The sequence below is a fragment of the Marmota flaviventris genome, chromosome 6 (assembly GCF_047511675.1).
Source record: "Marmota flaviventris isolate mMarFla1 chromosome 6, mMarFla1.hap1, whole genome shotgun sequence".
NCBI lineage: Eukaryota > Metazoa > Chordata > Mammalia > Rodentia > Sciuridae > Marmota > Marmota flaviventris.
The window spans coordinates 14981367-15003014 of NC_092503.1; the positions used below are offsets into that span (position 1 = coordinate 14981367).

At 44.6% G+C, this 21648-nt stretch overlaps 1 non-coding gene and 1 pseudogene across 1 annotated transcript; both read right to left on the reverse strand.

Annotated features, from left to right (window-relative positions):
* Positions 1–6548: 6548 nt before the first annotated feature.
* LOC114095983 (dolichol phosphate-mannose biosynthesis regulatory protein-like) lies at positions 6549–6973 on the reverse strand (annotated as a pseudogene).
* A 10856-nt stretch (positions 6974–17829) lies between these two features.
* On the reverse strand, positions 17830–17944 carry LOC114096103 (U8 small nucleolar RNA). The gene has a single exon (XR_003583357.2). It is a non-coding gene; the product is annotated as a U8 small nucleolar RNA (small nucleolar RNA).
* Positions 17945–21648: the final 3704 nt, after the last annotated feature.

Below are 21648 nucleotides of genomic sequence, written 5' to 3' on the forward strand. Positions count from 1 at the left end.
ATTTCATATTTCTGACCTCCAATAAATTTCTGATTTTTAACCTGTGATGTCTGTGGTCATTTGTCGTAGCAGCCACAGGGAACTAGGAGAACACAGGCCTTTGGGAGTAGCTGTGAAAGGGGAACAGGGAGGCCCAACGATTCCTACGCATCCCGACTACCTGTCGCCTGAGACCCTGCACACACTCAGCGCTCACCACTGATCTCAGCCCCCTGTCAGAGGGAACATCACCACCATATCTGGGAATCTACCCTAAGGAAATAACTAATAAAAAGGATTTAACTCTAAAACATGTTCATTAAAATTCTGTTTGGGATGCAGGAAATTGGCCTAGCCATCGGGAACAATTAAATCAATTAAGGGGCAGCCATACAGAGGAACCCTATGTAGCCCCTAAAATAACATCGCAGAGATGTCCCTACTGATGCGGAAAGACATTACCAATCTATTTGTTTAAAAATATATTATGGTATGACCTAATTTAAAAAAACATAGAGCATACTGACCACAGCGCACACTTCTAATCCCAGAGATTTGGGAGGTTGAGGTAGAAGGATTGCAAGTTCAAGACCAGCCTGGGTAATTTAGTGAGAATTTGTCTCAAAATAAACTTTTAAAAAGTGGTAATGATGTTACTCAGTGGCAGAACACTCCTGGGTTCAATCCCCACTATTAAAATACAAACCAACCCACTCAGGTCTAGAAGAGAATGTCAGCAGTGGTTTTCTTTAAAAGAATGGGTTTTTACTGTTATTCTGTATTTCTATGTTGCCCATAATTAATACATACTTTATAATCATAGTGAAAAGTATTTATGATAATTCTAAGAAAAATCAAAAACAAAACAAAACCAAGAATAACAAAAAAGTTTTGCTTGGGGGAAAAAAATCCTGAAACTTGTCATCAGGCACACAGTGGAGACGACTATTTTATCCTTTGGAGGACTGATTTAGGGAGACAGGTTGGGAGATCCTGTCCAAACCATCAGCTAACACCTGTCCATATTTCCACTCATCAGGGCCTCCCTGATCCTCTGTGGCCTCAGATAATTGTTGATTGTCTTCCCAGGGCTTGGCTCCCGGGAAGTCAGAAAGAGACAGTGGGAATAGCATGTTGAAGGCCAGAGATACTGTTGGCCAACTAGGACTTCTCTGCCTGTAACAAGCTGGTGAATCTCCAAGAGATCAAGGAGACCCCTCCCATCCTGTTTGATCACTGAGTCGGGAACATATCACTGAGTCTGAGAAACAGCGTTTGGGAAATTTGGGAATACTGCTTGACAAAAACCAGCTCAACTGAATCAAGAGCAAAACTCCCCAGATAGGACAGGAGGAGGAATGTGTTCAGTTACACATCGGTGAGAAAGGCCGGCTGCTCTGAACCAAACATGAGCAAAAGTGAGCCTAGGCCAAGTGCAAGCGAAAGTGTCCTGCAACATTATGAACACCTGGCGAGTGAGAGCAAGGAGCCTGTTGCTGATTGGATCCTTGTAGCTGGTTGGGCTCTGGGATTTAGAAGAATGTAGACATTTTAGAGCGAGCCCTGAGGAGAGTGACAATCAACAATTATCCAAGGCCACAGAGGAGGGGGAGGGCCCCATGAGTGAAAATATCCACAGGTGTTAGCTGATGGTTTGGACGGGTGGGTTAAAAAACTGGCTCTTTCCTGAAAAGGGGGACCAGTGGTTAGGTCAGCATTCAGCGAGTGTTCCCAGAGTTCCCTGTGCACACTGCTGCTCCCAGGATGGGGACTTAACCCACTTCTCCTCCAGCTCAAACTCAGCAGAGTAATAAGTACAGATCTCTCCCTCCCTCCCTCCCTATCTCTTTAAGAACCTACAGACATGAGCTGTATTTGCAGCTCAGTGCAGGATTGCAGGTGCTGAGGACAGGAGGGTCTCAGCGTGTTCAGGACACCAGGGGCCCTTTGCTGAAAGGAGCAGAATAGGACATCCTGCACTGCTGGGGCACTCCTGGATTTTTATCACCAAATGCTCTCTGTTCCCAGTGTCCTGGCCTCTGATGCATTACTTCTTCCTGTTGTCCTTCCCTCCACTTGCTATCCTTCCTGTGTCTGTACCAGGCCTTTAGAATGAGGGACCGCCCTGGGGGCTTTGCAAAGGTGCTGCTTCCGTTTTTATGGCTCTTACTCAATCTTCTCTCCTTCCCCCATGAGTGGCTCCATTTCTGCTCCTGGTGAGCTGGAGCAGCCACGTGGTCCACTCCCCACTGTGGCCTTATCCTCACCTGCTCACCTGCTTTCTAGTTTCTCTTTTCTCCCAGTAGGCTGGGAACTCTATAGGACAGAGACTGATTTGTTCTCTATTGTACTTTGGATCCAATAGGGTGGAAGGCCACTCTATTGTGCAGGGGCTTGTTGAGAGCCACAGCCTGAGGGGCCCCAGCAAACTTCCAGCTGATTGGCTCACAGAGCCCCAGCAAACTTCCAGCTGCCAGCTGATTGGCTCCTCTGCGGTGATGCTCATTGAGCTGTTTCCCCCGCCCTTTTAGACCAGGGAGCTGCTCATTGGGGGACTCTTTTGGCTCCACCATGCAACCCAGCCAATTGGCCTCAAGAACAGGAGGAGTGGGGGGTTGAGAGGCTCTTGGGAAGCCGTGGTGGCAGTTGGGCTCTGAGGGAATTCCTGAAGAGCTACTGTGGTGTGGCGTGTGTGTTCAAAAAATAAAGTTTGTTTCTACTTGATAAGTGGCTCGTGAATTGTGCCCAGCCAGACTGGGGCAGGGGCTCTCTTGATTGGAACTTTCTCCAGCTTTGGTTTCTAGATTGAAGAAGGAGACTAAGTGACTTTGGATGCCTTTCAAGGATTGATTTTTTTTTTTTTTTTTGGATGTTGGTAAAATAAAAACGGTCACAGTAACATTGCTATAGCCTGGATGTTGAATGTCCCCCACAGGCCCAAGTACTAGAGGTGGGGTTCCTAGGGAGGTAGTGGAAAACTTGAGAGGTGGGGCCTGATCAGAGGTCCTTAGGTCATTGGAGATGTGTCCTAGGAGAGGATTCCTCTCTCTCTTTGATTCCTGGCTCATGATGTAAGCAGTTTTGTTCCTGTCATGCGCTCCTGCCATGATGTGCTGCCTTACCGGGTCCAAAGCAACAGGGCCAATTGTTTATGGACTGGAATCTCCAACTGTGAGCCAAAATAAACCATTTCTCTCTATAGTTGCTCCTCTCAGGTATTTTGTTATAGTTATGGGAAACTGGCTAACACAAACAAAACAGGCAAGATTTGGACAAGAATAATATAGCATCACCATTAAGCATGTTATCAATTCTGCTTGCTGTTTGACTACCTGGTACCCAGTCTGCACCCTCCCACATTTTGGATACGTGGCTTAAACTTTCTGTACTTCAGTTTCTGCATCTGCAAAATAGGGATGGTGATAGTAATTTCTTCCTTGGGGATCATGTGAATATTACATGAGTAACTGAACCTGACACATAGTAGGTGCTCTATAATATTACCACCAGTAGATGCCATGACCCCAGGGCTTCCTCTCTAACTGAAGACTTACATGGCATTGTCACAGGAAGTTAAAGAAACCACATATGGACAAGGTTATCAGGAGCCTCTCAGGTATTGTGTGTAGGCTGATCTGGTCTCTGGGATTTGGGTTACTGTAGAGAAACATCTGGAACACTCAGATCAGCTGGAGACAGCTTCAGGTTTGGACAATGGCCACTCTCAAGTTTTGTCCCAACCAGAGTAATCTTGGCCCTCAACTTAGGACAAAATAAAATGAAATACATTAGAAGGAAGAAGGAGCTTCAGTGGGGGTGAGGAGCAATGCAGTGAATATCCTCTCTCTTCATGTAGAGTTTTTAAAAAATTAGAGAAGATTCCGTTTTAAATTTTTCCGAGGCACTCTGATGTGATTGATCGATGTGCCAATCAATCGCTATTGGTTGATTACTAATGCTTTGTACATATGTCTTCTTTCAAGCAGAGCAAGAGTGATTTTCAAAAATTATTTATTTATTTTTTTGTGGTACTGGAGCTTGAACCCAAGGGTGCTCTCCCACGGAGCTACATTCCCAGTCTCTTCTATTTTATTTTTTATATTTTGAGAGAGGGTCTTGCTAAGTTTCCTAGGCTGGACTTGAACTTGTGATCCTTGTGCCTCAGCCTCAGAGTAGCTGGGACTGTAGGCCTGTGCCACCATGCCTGGCAGCAAGAGTAATACTGACCCCATTTCATTGATGAGAAAAACAGAGAATACTGTTGATTGAGCTGAATTTGTCCCAATGTCCCCATTCTTTATTCTTTGGGTGTAACTAAACTGAAATCTCTCCTACTAGGGAGGACTTTCCAGTTGAGGCAGTGCATTCAGCAAGTGGGGGCTGGCAATGAGAGGCTGAGGAAAGACCCTGAGCATTTCTGGAGTGGCTTTGGGACTTTCTGTCCTTTTGTGTGTGTGTGTGGTGCTGGGGATTGATCAGGGGTGCTTTACTGCTGAGCCACATCTCCAGTCCCCCACTTTTTTTTTTTTTTTTTACTTTCCAACCCTTTTAAAAAATTTATTCTGAGACAGAATCCAGCTAAATTGCTGACACATAGTAGGTGCTCTATAATATTACTACCAGTAGATGCCATGACCCCAGGGCTTTCTCTCTAGAATTAAGGGAACTTGACATCCTCCTGTCTCAGCCTCCCAAGCTGCTGGGATTACAGGTGTGCACCACCATTCCCCACCATTTTTCTCACCTTTAAAATGAGGCTAACCAGCCAGGCACATGGTGCACACCTATAATCCCAGCAGCTTGGGAGGCTGAGACAGGAGGATGGCAAGTTCAAAGTTAGCCTCAGCAACTGCAAGGCACTAAATAACTCAGTGAGATCCTGTCTCTAAATAAAATACGAAATAGGGCTGGGGATGTGGCCCGGTGGTTGAGTACCCCTGAATTCAATCCCTGGTACAAAAAAAAATGAGGCTAACCAGAAGTCATGGTACACACCTGTAATCCTAAAAACTCAGGAGACTAAGGTAAGAGAGTTGCAAATTCAAGGTCAGCCTGGACAATTTAGTGAGCTCCTCAGCAACTGAGTGAGATCCTGTCTCAAAATCAAAAATAAATAAGGACTAAGGAGGTAACTCATTGATAAAGCACCCCTGCATTCAATTCCCAGTGCCAAAAACGGGGGGGGGGGGTAATAATAGAGTTGTGCTAAAGTTTCAATAAAATTATGTATGTAAAATGCTATACAAATTGGTGTGCCATAATAAATTGTGTTGCATTTAATGTAGAATTAAGGGAACTTTATAAAAACTTTATAAGTCAAGTTGGTGACTTGGGAGTAGAAGTTCCATCTGCCACTAAAAGGCTGACCCAGTGCATTTTTCTTGCCTGTGGCATTTTCTGCATCTGTGACACACGCATGGTGTCTGTGATGTCCAAGGCACAAAGGCCAGGTGGCTTTATGGTGGGTAGGGATGAGGAAGAGGAGGTACCATGTTTCTCTGGATTTTGACCAATCAACCAGAAACTTAAAAAAAAACATACTCTGGACTCTCCTCAAACCCTCATTAGCAAGCACTTTTAGCAGCATATTGCAGAAACAATTTCATAAAAAGAAAAACATCAATGCAGATGACAGAATGTCAACAATACATACAAATGTGGTACCAGATCTTCGGTATCAATGCTGAAACAATATTCTGGTGCCATTCTTACATCCTGTTTTCAAAATCCTTATCTCTCTATTGTGGGTCCAGGCTGTCTTCTGATTCCCACCCAACCCGACCCATTCTTTCTCTCTCTTTCAGTATTGGGGATTGAACCCAGGGCCACTGAACCACAGAGCCACATCCCCAAGCCCCTTTTAAATTTTTTATTTTGAGACAGGGTCTCACAAAATTGCTGAGTCTGGCTTTAAACTTGCGATCCTCCTGTTTCAGCCTCCCCTGTTTCTGGAATTACAAGTGTAATCTCTGTGTCAGAATTATCTTTTTTTTTTAACCATCAACATTTATTGTTGAGTTCTCCCTAACAGGCCACCCTGGGCCAGGGGCCTGCGTCTCCTAGACAAACATGGCCCGGGGGGCGGGGGGGACTGGGGTGGCTGCCTTAATATGTTCCAGTGGCCCTGGGGTCTTCAGGCTTTCTCAGGGCTTTCCAGGTCCGGATGTCCTTGTGGAGTCTGGGTGGTGTCCGACTCAGAAGCTGCCTTTGGGGAGCAGCAGTGCTCAGGGGACACAGGGAGAGGTCATGTGCTTCCTCAGCCCTGCTAAGTCCAACATCATCAGTATGTCACTGGAGGGAAACTGAGGCAAGAAGGTGGTACCCAGAGGGACAAGGGACAGTCTGAGAGTGAGGCGGGCAGGCCCTGAGACGGAAGGGAACAAAAGGGAGGTTTCCAGTTCTTTCTCCCTCCCTCCTGGCTTCTGGAAGGATGAGCAGGAGAGGAGAGGGCTTTGGTCTGCTCCATCTGAGGGGCTGCCACGCCTGGACTGTCCTGCAGGCTCTGACCCTTGGCCCCTGCTCTGGAGGGGATGGAGAGAGATGCCGGCAGCCTCCTCCCTGTTGGGCCTTCACTGAGCCTTCTTGGTCACCCTCTGGTTCTTCATCATAATATAGGTGATGAATGATCCCACAGACAGGAGCAGCAAGAGGCCCGTGGCTGGGGGATGGTAACCGCATATGCTTGAGGGAGGAAGATCTTGAGGATGACATGCTCGTTGTCGATGAATGACAAGAGGATCACCCAGGCGGTACAGTAGGTGAAGATGATCAGGCCAACAGCAACAAGGCCGAGTCCCACCACCTGGTTTGTCCCTGTGGCTTGGAGAAAAGGGAGGGCTCAGAAGACAAGTGACTATCCATTTAAGTGCACTAATGGAAGGGGCATTGCGGCCAATTCACGCTCTAAACTTCTCATTCACTCAACAGCTCTACGGAGTGGTGGATTCTGTACCATCTCCAGGCGCTCCTGCTGGGCTTCAGCGTTTCCACCCATACACAGGCAGGAGAGAGCAATCTGGCTCGGAGTGCCCAAGCCCCAGCTCCAGAGCACCCCCAGCTCCACCCTCAGACGCCTTCAATGCCACAGGCATGTGGCCTCAGACTCACCATTACTGTGTCAGATCTATCTATCTATCTCTCTATCTCTCTCTCTCTCTATCTATCTATCTATCTATCTACCTATCTTTTCAGTGCTGCAGATTGAACCTAGGGGCACTTTACTTCAGAGTTACATCCCCAGCCTATCTATTTCATTTTGAGACAGAGTCTTGCTAAATTGCTGAGGCTGGCCTCAAACTTTTGATCCTCATGCACAAGTTTTGATCACAAGTTCAAGACCAGGCTCAGAAACTTAGTGTGACCTATCTAAAAAAAAAAAAGAAAGAAAGAAAGAAAAGAAAGAAAGAAAAGAAGGACTGGGGATAAAGTGCCCTGGGTTCAAGTTCAATCCTCAGTCTCACCCCTTGTACATTTAATGCAATTCTCTTTCTTCTGAATTGTATTGAAAAAAGCTATGCAGTCAGGAGAAGGAGGAAGAGGAAAATAAGAAGAAAAAAAAAGAAGAAGAAGAAAGAAGAGAAGGGGAAGGAGGGAGGAGGGGAGAGGGAGAAGGAGGAGATTCTCTGATGCTTGTTGTGGCCTGGATGTGGTCTGCTTGTGAAGGGTTTATGTGTTAGAAGCTTGATCCTCATTGTGGTTTCTTGAAGTGGAAAACTTAAGAGGTGGAGTCTAATGAGGGGTTATTGGAGGCACTGCCCTTGGAAGGATCAATGCAGTTCTTAGGGAAATGAGTTACTGTGAAGATGAGTTGTCATAAAGGAGCAAGCTCCTGTTTTGTCATGTGGTCTGTGCCTCCCACCATGATGCTGTCTGATGTGATGTGACACAGCCAGGCGGGCCCTTGCAAGAGTTAGTGCCGTGCTGTTTGGACTTTCAGCCTTCCAAACAGTGAGCTAAGTAAATTTTTTTCTTTGTAAATATGCCCTCATATATTTTGTTATAAAAACATAAAACCAACTAACACAGTACTCTTTGCAATGATTTTCAAAATAATGATATTAGGTTAAAAAGCAAAATACAAAATGATCTTAATGTGCCACTGAAATAAATCACAAAAAATGGTGACATTGGGTGTTTTTAGGAAGAGAAACCTGATGTGGAGCCAGTGTGGAGGGTGACTGTGTATTAGTTTCCCAGAGTTGCTATAACAAAGTACAAAAAACTGGGTGGCTGAGGGCAACAGAAACTTATTCTCATTCAGTTCTGTAGATTAGTCTGAAATCAAGGTGTTGGTAGAGCCATGCTCTCTATGTCCTAGGGGAGATCCTTCTTTGCCTCTTCCTAGCCAGCCATTCTTTTTTAAAAATTAATTTATTCACTCATTCTAACTTGCTATAGATGACAGCAGAATGCATTTCAATTCATAGTACACATATAGAGCACAAGTTTTCATGTCCCTGGTTGTACACAAAGTATATTCACACCATTTGTGTCTTCATACATGTACTTAGGTATAATGATGTCCATCTCATTTCAGTGTCTTTCCTACCCCCCATGCCCCCTCCCTGACCCTCCCTCCCCTTTACCCTATCTAAAGTTCCTTCATTCCTCCCATGCTCCCCCGCTCCCATCCCCATTATGGACCAGCATCCACATATCAGACAAAATATTTGGCTTTTAATTTTTTGGGAAAGGCTTACTTCACTTGGCATGATATGCTCCAACTCCATCCATTTATTTGCAAATGCCATGATTTTATTCTCTTTTAATGTTGAGTAATATTCCATTGTGTATATATACCACAGTTTCTTTATCCATTCATCTACTGAAGGGCATCTAGGTTGGTTCCACAACTTAGCTATTGTGAATTGTGCTGCTATAAACATTGATGTTAGCTCGCCATTCTTAGTGCTCCTTGGTTTGTAGCTGTATTGCTCCAATCTTTGTCTTCGTTGTCTCATAACATTCTCCCTGTGTGTCTGTATTCAGATTTCTCCCTTAACATAAGGACACCAGTCACATTGGATTTAGAGCCCGTTCTAGTCCAATATGACCTCATCTTAACCTGATCTCTGCAAAGGACCAATCTCCAAGCCAGGCACTGTGGCATAGGCCTATAATCCCAGTTTCTTCGGAGGTTGAGGCAGGAGGATCTCAAGTTTAAGGTTAGCCTTGGCAAATTAAGGAGACCTTCAGCAACTTAGCACTATCTTGTGAATTCAATCCCCAGAACAACAACAACAACAACAACAAAAAATTTAAAAATACCAATTTCCAAATTGGTAACATATACAAGTTCCTGGGAGACATGAATTTTGGTGGCACACTTGTTTAACCATGCACAGCAACTTTTGGCTGCAGGCTCTTTCGTGTGTGTGCGCGTGCGTGTGCGTGCGTGCGTGCGTGCGTGCGTGTGGTGTATTGCTTGGGGTGCAACTCAGGGCCCTGTACATGCTAGTTAAGTGCTCTAGTGTACATGCTAGTTAAGCCATCTCTGCAGCCCAGTCTTTTGTGTCTTCTGAATTTTGCATATTAAGTGGATGACTAGGCACTCACTGCCCATTTGATGGCTATAATATACTTTGGCCTCATTTAATTGCATAAAAACAAAAAAGTGTTGTGCCCAACACTACGTCCTTTTCCCTTTGAGCCATGATTACAGTAATTCCCGAGGCTCTAAGTCCCCTACAAGCAGAAGCCATCTCTGGTTTTGCTCTAGTACAACCCCAGTGCATAGTGCATAGTGCCTTGGTCTCAACAAATATTTATTTAAAGTACGGATTCATTGGGACTGGAGTAGTGTCTCAGTGGTACAGCATTTGCCTAGCATATGTGAGGCCCTGGGTTCAATCCTTAGCACCACATAAAAATAAATAAATAACTAAAAGATCCATTGACTATATATATACACACATATATATGTAAAATATATTAAAAAATACATTCATGGATAAGAAGGGATGAATATTTTGTTTGGATTCAAATACCTTGTTGGAAATAATTTTGAGCACTGGCATCTTTAAGTATGAAGAACAAATGGCAAATTGAAAAGATAATAACTTGCATGTAAGTATCCTGTGGTTACTTGTAAAGCTCTTTTACGTATGTGTTAATGTGATCCTCACACACCCTTGAGAGGAAAGCTGAGACCCAAGGAAATCAAGGTTCTCGCTCAAGTTCACAGGACTAGTAATTGGTCTGTTAGAAGCCAAGTCTCTTTGCTACTGTTGGGCTTTGGGGCTTTTTCTGCTTTCAACAAACAGGATTTGATGAAACACAGTCCTGCCTCAACGTAACCAAACCTACTGTGATAGAAATCTCAGGAAAGAAAAAAGCATCATATTTCTTTTTCAAAATAAAAAAAAGATGCACTTAATGATAAGAGGTTAAAATTCAAATTTAATGTGAGAAAAGTCACACACAAAACAGCTTTTTCCCTAGACTAGAACCTAAAATTAGAATGTTTAACTATTAAATATTTCGGTATGTGCTACATTTGCTTAAAACATTTGGCCCTGAGATGCATGAAGTGCATTTTTTCTAATTATTATTATTCAGTAGATTTTAAATGTTTTTATTTTCCTATTTCTTACTTAGGATATAGTCTCATCATAACTAACATTTTCCATTAAATTTTGAATACAAGACAACTTTTCAGGTGCTCTTTATCAGGAGTTGACAAACTCTCCTGAAGCCTGTGTTGTTGTTGTTGTTGTTTTTTTTTGGATACTGAGGATTAAACCCAGAGGTGCGTAGGGCCTTGCTACATTGCTGAGGCTGGCTTTGAATTTGTCATTTCTCTGTCTCAACCTCCCAAGTCACTGGGATTACAGGTGTGCGCCATGGTGCCTGGCTCTGAAACCTGATTTTTTTTTTTTTTGAAGTTCAAGAGTTAAGAATAATTATTACATTTATAAGACTTGTGGTAGACTTCAAAGACATGTGCATATCTTTCTATCATTTATCATCTACCCATCATCTGTCATCTATCTATCTATCTATCTATCCTTATACTCATCTATCTATCTATATCTTCGGGCCAGAAATCCTAGCACTTATCAATATATTCATGTATTTCCTCTCATTTCTCAAAGGATTTTATGGAAGCAGATGACCCTCAATGACTCCACAGACTTCTGCATCATATGCTCCTTCTTCCGTTGTGAGAGTGCGGCACCCGTGGCTTCTGAGTTGCTGGCAGGATCATGGCGCCTCACTGATGTGTTCATGCATGGCCAGAGACAGGATGAGGGGCACAGAGGGCGAAGGCTGGACCAGAAGAGCACCCTCAGCTAAGAAAGGTGGTTTACAATTTTTGAGAACTTCCCATTTCATGAGTGTGTTTTAGTTCCCTTTGTCAGTTTTCCAAGTAGTCCTTTGCTGGTCTGTATGATGTTAGCTACAGAAATATCAAAACAAAATAGCAGTCCAAGTAGAAGCTTAGCAGTGATTGGTCAGGCCAAACTTTGTTCTCTGGTGTCGTGTGGAAACAGATGTTCTTGCTTGGTCCTAGAGGAGATGCAGAGGCAGGACTGGGGTGGGGTGTGCTGGGAAGCAGTCAGCAAAGAAAAATCCAAAACCAAAACTAAAAGAAGAGATTGAGTTGAGTTCTAATGACTATTGAGATTTGAAAGAGGCCTTATGATCCTCCTGTCTCAGCCTCCCGAGCCTCTGAGATTCCAGATGTGGACTGCTGTACCTGGCTACATGTTCCCTTTTTATAAGGAAGCCAGTCCTATTGGATGGGCGCTCACCCTAACAATCTCTTCTTGTTTTACTCTGCAGAACACCCTGCTTCCAAATAAAGTCACAAATACTGGCGGTTAGTACTTCAACATGTAAATTTTCTGTGTGAGAAGAACACAAGTTAGCATGTAACAGACAGGGACAGAGGGGACATAAAGAGATGGTTAATAATCTGAAATGGCCACTGGAGGAGATGAGAGAGATTTCACCACAAACAAGTGGAAAATCAGCTAAACAGTATGAGCATCCAGCTGAGGTTTGAAATAAAATAATAATAAAAATGGCTAAAATTTATTGAGCCGCTACTATTTACCAAACATTATGTGGGATGGTTTTTGGCATAATCTTATTTAATTCTTCCAAAAATCTTATAAGCACTATTGCTTTCCCTGTTTTATACCCAGGTGAGTAATTTTTCCGGCTGTGCTCATCAGCCTCCATGTAGGAGCAAAGACCCGAGGACGGCAGGAAGGAGTCACAGTGCAGGTCTGCCACTTGAGATACATGAAGAGGGCCTGAGATAAGAAGCTTAAAGCTTTATTCATTGTCTCAGCAAGATGTTAGTCCATGGAAAATTAGGTCAGGACTGGGGGTACAATCCAGTGGTACAGCACTTGCCCAGCATGAATGAGGTTCTGGATTCAACCCCCAGCTCTGGAAAAAGAGAAAAGAAAAAGAAAAAGAAAAAAAGTTCAGGGGACTACTCATAAGATCCAAAGTGGTGCTCGTCCACAGAACTGCCATCATGGAAATGTTCCATATTTCCTGCTGTCTAGGCAGTAGCCACTACCCACACGTGGCTATCCTGTGCTTGGGGACTGAGTTTTACATTTAAATTTAAATACCCACCTGTTGCCTGAGCCTACTTACTGTCCAGCATATCCCAGATCTACAGCAGGCTGGAAACCAATACTCATGACCTGGCTGGACTTGGACCCTTGGAAACCACGAGACAATTGGGACTGGATTAGGTGGGCCCTAATTCCACAGTCCCGGGGTCCTTCTTGGAAGAGAAGACTGAGCTGGGAGAGCCTGGGTCACAGGGCCTGGACACACAGGACTCTCTCCTACAGGACTCCGAAGAAGCAAGGTCCCGCCAGCTCCTTTCTCTCTGACTTGGAGCCCCCAGAACTGTGACAGAGAACACTGCTGTTGTCTGAAGGCACCCAGTGTGGGGTGCTCTGCTCTGGTGGCCCTAATAAAACAAGCACTTTCATCTGGGCAAAAATAAAAGTCTCTGGTTGTGCTCTTCTTCCGACTTCCGGAGCTCTCCTCTCTGCTTCCTGTGAGCCTCTCTCCACTTCCTGCGTCCTGTGACCCTCCAACAACCCCCTCCCCACCCCAACTTGTCTGCACCCACACCCAACCTTACCGCTTCTCTCCAGCCTCAGAGACTTGGAGGAGGAGGAGGAGGCGTTTTACCCCTTGTTCAGTGTCAACCTTCCACTACCTTCTCAAGAGGCCCTTCCACCCCTCAGTCTCTCTCCCCCTGGCTTATCCCTGGATCCCAAGTGCTCTCTCCTCCTGGTCCCTCATCTGTTCCCTGGTCCCAATCAGACCTCTGACTCCGCCAACCAGCTCCGCTGAGGTCATCAGTCAACATCAAGTGACACTTTTTGCCCTTCTCCTCCTTGAGCTCCTCAGGCTCTGGCCTGTGTGAACTGGTTCCTCCTGCTTGAACCTGCCCTCTCCTGGCCTCTGGAGACCCTTAGGGCTTTTCCTGGTTTCCTTTTGCTCATCTGTCTTACCTCTAATCCATGCTTCTATGCTGCTGTTTCCCAGAAGTTCTGTTCTTTCTAGTCTACAACCTCGTGGGTAATCTCATTCACACCCGTAGATTGAACCCAGGGCCACCTTACCACGGAGCCACATCCCCAGCCCTTTCTAGTTTTTATTTTGAGACAGGGTCTCACTGAGTTGCTTAGGGCTTCACTAAGATGCTGAGGCTGGCCTCAAACATGATCCTCCTGCCTCAGCCTCCCTAGTCACTGGGGTTATAGCTGTGCATCACCGTGCATAGTTTTAAAGTTCCCCATATGGAGAAAGGACGGGTGGAGATGTGGAGGCTAGATCAAGCAGCCCTTCCTTGGAACTTCGCAAACATTTACCAGTATCTTTCCATTGTTGTTTAAGTTTCTTTAAATGGAGCCTTTTGTTGCCTGTAGCTAAGAGTCTCATTTGGTACGGCAACCTCCACTTCTAATGCTGTGTCATAGCTGTACCTCAGAACCATCTCTCTGCCTGTCCCAATCACACTTCTCTACTCCCGAAAGGGAGAAGGATTTTTCTTTCTTTTCCTTTTTTCTTTCTGGTGCTGGGGGTTGAACCCAGAGTCCCAAGAGCATGCAATTACACCCGCTTCATGAGGAGTGTTTATAAAGCTTCTCTTCTCCCACCTCCCAAACAAGTCGTATTACCTTCTCCCTGCAGCAGAGCTTTTCTCCGAAGTCAGTCATTCTGTGTAGAATAAGGCAGATTTGATTTTTAGTCCCCGAAACAGGTGGAAAGGTGAGAAAACCCAAAATGTAAATTTGGGGAGTGCTCCCGGGGAGGGTGCTGCAATGAATTATCCACAAGTTAGTGGTTTAAAGTGACAGAAATGTATTCTCTTAGGGCTCTGGAGGCCAGAGTCTGAAATCGAGCTGGCAGCAGGTCAATCCCTCTGAAGGCTCTAGGGGAGAATCCCTCCATCCCTTCCTCTTCTGGGAGCGCCAGGCATTCCTTGGCTTGTGACAGCACCACTCCAGTCTCTGCCGCTCTTTGTGGACTTCGCCTCTGCACGTGTCCCTGAGTCTTCTCCCCTGGTGTCTCACAGTTCTGAGTATTTCAGAAAATATGTGGCAATGGAAGGATGTTTGAAGCTGGATTTAGGTCGCACCTCATCAATCCAGGATGTTTTCAAGTTGGGATCCTTAATTATATCTGGAAAGCCTTTTTTTTTTCTTTCTTTCTTTCTTTTTTGTTTTTTGATGGGTTTCGGGGTGGATATTAGAGATTTAACCCAGGGCCATTTACCACTGAGCCATGTCCCCAACCTCCCCCCCCCCTTTTTTCCCTCTGTACTGGGGATTGAACTCAGGGGCATTCGACCACCACACAAGCTACATTCCCAGCCCTCTTTTGCATTTTATTTAGAGACAAGGTCTCACTGAGTTGCTTACCACCTCACCATTGCTGAGGCTGGCTTTGAACTTGCCATCCTCCTGTCTCAGCCTCCCAAGCCGCTGGCTCCCCAACCCTTTTTATTTTTATTTATTTATTTTTTTGTTTTAAGACAAGGTCTTACTAAGTTGCTCAGGGTCTTGTCAAGTTGCTGAGGCTGGCTTTGATCTTCCGATTTTCCTGCCTCAGCCTCCCAGTCTCTGGGATTGCAGGCATGTGCCATGGAACCTGGCCAAGACCTTTTTCCAAAAATGGTCACCTTCACAGGTTCTGGGTGGACATCTCTTTCGGGGGGCACTCTTCAGCCCACAACAGGCACTGTACTACACAAATGGCCTCCAGGGACCCTCTACCAGGATCCCGGATCGCCCCCTTATCATTTCTTGGCTGGCTTATCCTAAATCATGCCCTTTTGCCCCACCTGCTGTTCTCTAGTCTGTCCCTTGGGCCACACTGGGATGCTCTTTCTGCAATGTGGGACAGATCACCTCACAGCCCTGCTTAAAAAGCATGGTCCTAAAAAGCAAGACCACAGTCCTGAGTATTTCAGAAAATATGTGGTAATGGAAACATTTCCCAGCTTTCAAACGATAGAGAATCAGCTCCAATTTGTAGATTAGAGCAATTTAAATGCATTCATCTGGGCCATGTCTGTGCATAACCTCCCACTCTGACGCCTGAATTAATGAATTAATATCAGGGCTCCAGGTTCTATCCAGCTGCTTTATCTAATTGGATGCGAATTAAGTATGCATACTCAGTAAAGTGAATTTGGAAGCTCCACAGTTCCTCAGAGGAAATAAACTTCCAAATGGCCAACCCGTTCCCTTCGACCCTAGCGTTAGATGATTTTCTTAAATTTCCCACACTTCATCACAGATTGAGAATGCAGAACTCCCACCATTAGTGGACTAGCACCAGGGCAAGAGATGGTTAGTCCAGGCCCAAACTCAATTCACTTGAGACCGTGCAGACCTGCTTTACTTCTGCAAATGCACAAAATGAAATTGAAATGAATAATATTCTGTAAAGCTATCGGATTGGTCCTTATAAAATACTAATCCTCAAGGATGCACTAGACATCACCTGTTGGACTACTTAGATTTCCAAAATCACTAAACAGATGACCAAAATTTCTAATGGTGATTCATGAGCCATCACCATTGGGAAGCAAATTGTGTTTTAAAGAATCTAATTGTATCCCTGGAGCTTAAGACAATAAAGGATTAAGACATGAACCAGAAAGTCTCAAAGTTATCACCAAGTTGAGTCTTTCTTTTTGGGTCTATCCGAGGCAATGTGGCCAGATTCCTGGCAGGACCATGCCCAGGACTGAGCTCTTTATCATGTACCACTACAGCTCAGCATTTGCCTTGAAATCTCCTGAGATAGCAAATGACAGAAATTGAACTCAATCTGGAATAATGTAAAGGAGTGTTTCTCTTGGCTCAGTAATTGAGAAGCTTAGGGAATGGTTTGGCTTTAGTCCTGATCGAAACCAGGGGCTTAAACAAATATTGTCAGAACACGGCTGCTTCTCCACCTCTCCCTCTCCTCTCTTTTCTCATGGTGCCTCTCGCCAAGTGGTACCTGGCAGGTTGCAGGCTTACGTCCTAGCAACTCAGCAACCTCAGTGGAAAAACTAGTACAAGCATCCCTTGGCACTCATAGGGATTGGCTGCAAGAGGCCCCCACCAGGATGCCAAAATCTTCAGAAGCTCAAATTCCTTATATAAAAAGTGTAGCATTTGCTTATAACCCATGCACTTCTCCTGTGTGGTTTTAGTTGTTTGTTTTTGCAGTACTGGGGATTGTACTCAGGGGTGCTTTCCCATTGAGCCACATCCCTAACCCTTTTCAGTTTTTTTAATGAGATGGGGTCTCACTAAGTTGCTGAGTCTGCCCTCTATCTTGCTGTCCTCGTGCCTCAGCCTCCTCCATCAGTGAGATTGCAGGTGTGTACCACCCTGTCTGGCTAGTTTTGGATCTTGACTGTCCCCGAAGGCCCACGTGTTGAAGGCGTGGTCCTTATCCCGTGGTGCTACTGGGAAGAAGTAGAATCTTTAAGAGGCGGGGCCTAGAGGGAATGAATTAGGTCACTGGGGTGGACCCTCAAAGGGCATTTTAAGAACATGTCTCCTTCTCTCCTTTTTCTTTGCTTCCTGGTGGCCAAAAGGCGAGTAGCTTGCTCTACCACAGGCTCCCTGCCATGAGACGCTTTCTTGCCACATGTCTGAAAGCAATGGATTTGCCCAACCATGGACTGAAACCTCCAAACTGTGAGCCAAAATAAACCTTTCTTACTTATCAGTTGATTATATCAAGTGTCTTGTTACAGTATCAGAAAGCTAACACACCCTTCACCAGCATTTCCTATGATATACATTCCTAATCTCTTATTAAAAATAAGAAAAATAGCCTCTTTCCCCCCCAAGAATAACTAATTACATTATTTTGTCACAGTAAAAACATTAGTAAGAAGAATTTTAATGTATTTTATAATTTTATATATTTTTAAACTTTATATAGTAAATATATACACTTTTTATTTTGTGCCAGGAGTGCTTTACAACTAAGCCAAATCCCCAGTTGTTATTTTTATATTTTATTCTGACACAGGGTCTTACTAAGTTGCTTAGGGCCTCACGAAGTTGCTGAGGCTGGCATTGAACTTGCAGTTTCTTGCTCAAGAATGGACAGATGTGATTTCCTAAAGGAAAATGATGGTGTGGTTTCTAGAAAAAGAAAAGGATTGTATCCTGGGCAGCAAAAGCAATACATCTACCCCAGCCAGAACGTGAATAGGCAGAATGCAGAAAATGTAACGAGAGCTCTGTCAACATTTTTATTGTTTAGTGGCTCAAAGGGAAGGAGTTCATTGGTGTAAGTTCATATATGTATATATATTTGTGTGTGTGCGTGTTTTTTTTTTCTCCCAAAAGAATCAGATAGGAGCAATCAGGTTTTGCGAGTCCTGATTCCACAGAGACATTAATCACATATCACGTGAACTCCAATCATCACGCTATAATCTGCCCTAAAGTTCAGAGCCTGACAATCTACAGTTTGCTTTGTACCAAAAAACCACAGCCCTGAACTTCATCAGATGTGGCCACTATGAGGTTCTGAAAAGGCCACGGTGGTTTTCAGGCCTATTTATGATGAACACTGAAGCCACAAGGGCTGATTGGCGTCTCCTGCACATTAGCTCTAGTGTGACTGTCATCACACCATGATGGACAGCCTGTTTGAAGGACCCACAACTCCCTTCCCACCTCCCTCTTAGACCTGACCTGTACGCACTGCCCCTGCTCCACCCCCCACTCTGCAGTCTGTGACAGGTTTGCCACTCCTAGATTTGCTTTTTCTGCACTAGGAAGAAGCAGCCACTGACCACTGGTTTATCAAGGACAATGTGTCTCTTTGAAAGCCTAGCCATATGTTCTTGGGACAACATACTTGAGCTAAAACAACTATTCCCTCTTACAATCCCCACAGTAGGAAGGCCACCTCCACAAGGTCTGTTATTTAACACAATCCTGTCTTCATAGGCTTCCTGGACAAATTTAAGACAGGATACTTGGTGCTTCCCCTGACCCCCAAGTGCTGGGGATGGAACCCAGGGCTTTACACATGCTAAGCAAATGCTCTTCTGCTGAGCTACAACCCCATCCTTAAGATACGATATTTGAATGAAATCTACTCACATATCCATCTGATTTTCCTTGACTGATTGAATCCCTTTCAGACCTTTTCTTGAAGATGGCCAATCTGGCCTGCTTAGACCCCTCCGTGGAGAGGACAGCTGCTATCCAGAGCCCGTTTCCCTCTCAACAGCTTCATCAGGAGAAGGCTCTCTCCCACCCCGAGCGACACTTGCCTCTCACCAACTCCCATCTCGTCCTAAGTCAGCCATGCAAGTTTGCAGAACCTTCTTACCTCTTTTGAGTGGTAAATCAGGGTTTTCACTTCCAAAGATTTCTTGGGAATCCCTTTATGGGTCTAGGCTCATCATCTTGTTTCAGGTCAGTAATGAGGCAGGCTCCCGGAATGTGTCTCTGGCTTTGGTATGAACAGTCCCAAACTCGTGTATTCACCTGACAAAGTCTAGACTCCAGAGTTTGTTAGAAGAAGGAGGAGGAGGAGGAAGAGGAGGAAGAGGAGGAGGAGGAGGAGGAGGAGGAAAAGTTATGATAGAAAGAATTTCAGGCCTGTAAAATGTGCCAAGGAGTGTTTATACAACAAGATTAAAATTTAAATAAAGAAATCCAAGAGCAAACTAAACTACAAGTCACAGTTCTAAGTGCGACCTCAGATAGACAGGTAAAAGGACAGGTTCCACTTGATTTGACGGTGCACACAGTTACTTGAGGTTCCCAAGTAGATGGCCATCCCTGCAGGATGTGGCCTTCAGGGACGAGTCTAAGTACCACGCTTATCCTGAGAAACTAAGTTCGAAGGCACGAGTGACTGCCCCAGCTCAGGCAGTGCCCTCATTTCAATGGTTAGGAGTCCTGCCATGGCTGTGACCTCATTCAGGTCCAACTTACAGCTGCTTCATTGTGACCCTCTTGGCTCGGGCCACTACCCCAAAGCTATTTCCCATTCCACGAGACAACAAGCTCATCTGCGAATTTTTATCACATTCTTAGAGACATCTGTGATATGCCCTCCCCTCTCTCACGCAAATCTCAAAACTTCTGAAGCAAAGTGCGAACGTTAGTCAAGTTTTCCAGAGAACCAGGGACCTAATTTGCCCAGTGACTTTGGCTTATAGTGAGGGTTAAATAAAGTTGGAAAAGGAGGACAGAGGGACCATGGTAATATATTCAAATGATTCATTAAAAACAAATACAAGAAGAAGCTTATGTAGGAAGAACAATATGCAGTTTATAAGCAAAATCCATGCTTTATACATTTTATATAACAGTAATATAACACAGTCCTGTGTTAAGTAAACGTTAATTTTAAGGCAAATTGCTTTATAAGGTATATTTATGATTATAAAAACAAAACGGGTACTTTAAAACCTATAATCTAATATTAGATGCTGCAACTCTTTGGGTCCAGGCTGTTTTTATAATCAGGAACAAAAATGGGCAGATGGTATAAGCTGGCAGCCCAGAAATGCAGACAAATGCTGCCATCCAGACTCCAGACATTTCTTACCTGGACCACTTTAATTAGCTCCCAATTGGTCTCCCTGCCTCGTGGCTCTCTCTAATCTACCCTCTCCAGGGCCAAAGGGCAATCTTTGTTGAAAATACTTCTGTGGCTCCCTAGTGCCTTGTGAATAATGTCTACAATTTTAATGTCATTCCAGCTCTCTAAACCTGGTCCTAACACACCTTTCTAATTTCACATCCCCACATGTCACCAGACACTGAATAATCCCCTCCATTAGAATCCAACTAAGACTCTCGTTTATGAAGTCATTGAACCATGGAGCACACCGCTCTAGAAATTCTCTTTACAGCAGGATTCTGTGAGGGAAGGCTGTCTTTTCCAAAGGGGGCTGTGCCTGTAGAAGTGTCCTTCCCCATTACTCTCCTTACAGCATGGATGTTTGTCCCATGGAGCCGTGGCGCTGGGTCCCCTCCCTTTGAAGCTGCTAAGGCTTGGAATCAGCCTGATCACCGAGTTTGGTGGAAGCAATGCTGTGTGCCTGTCAGGCAAGGTCAGAACAAGGACGGAGCTTCTATCTGGGTCTATGATTTGGGATGCTCCTCCTGGATCCCAGCCACTATCTTTGAGGAAATTCAGGGCACATGGAGAAGCTGTATATGGGTATTCCAGCCTTCAAGGCCCTCAGCTGAAAGCCTGTGCCCATGGTCAGACATGTGAGTGAACAGGCCTTCTGATGAGTCCCTCCCACCCTTCAGCTTTCCACCAAAACCCTGGTCACTGCAGAGCAGAGACAAAACTGCTCCCTCTGGGTGTTTCCAAATTTCTGACCCGTAGGAACCATGGGCAATAATAAATGGCTTTAAATCATTAAGGTATAGAGTCATTTATTGAGCTAGAATAACAAGCTGATGTGGGCTACTTACCTTGCTTCACTCCCCTCAGGTGACCACTCTTGGTTATCAGTCGATAGAATCCAATGATGCAGATATCTACATACAGGGCTTGTAAATTCAGGACATCCTTGGGAAACAAAGAACATTTGGATCTTTATGATGAACCGAGGGGTATACTTGTTCATGCATATTGCTCAGTACCTTAGTACCTCAGTACCTTAGTAGCTTAGTACCTCAGCTGTATATATAATGCATATTTCCATGTAATGGGTGACATATGCTGGTGGGTGGAGCTCTGGTCCCATCTTTGGTGAGCGGCATTAGTCAACCTGTCGTTGAGGAGAAAGGCACACTTGGGCATACCTGGATTTGGATTTGCATTTGAGCTTCTTCTGTACCATGTCCTAAGCTCTTCTTTTCCCAGGATGTTTGATGTAATACTTGAAACTTCTGTTGAAGATTCTTAATACCATTTCTCCTCTGTCTCTATTTCTGCAAAATGATAGCTTAACTTGGCCTCCAGTTCCAAAGTTTTGTCCATTGGTTTGAACGATGATTTGTTCCATTAAAGATCCGATTCATTCCTAAGACCTATGTAATAACTTCATATGGATGTTCCGATATTTTTAAAAAATCAAATTCCTAGGTCTATTTTCTTTTCTTATACTGGGGATTGAACCCAGGGGTACTTAACCACTGAGTCACATCCTCAACAACCCCTCCCCCCCTTTTTTTAAAATTT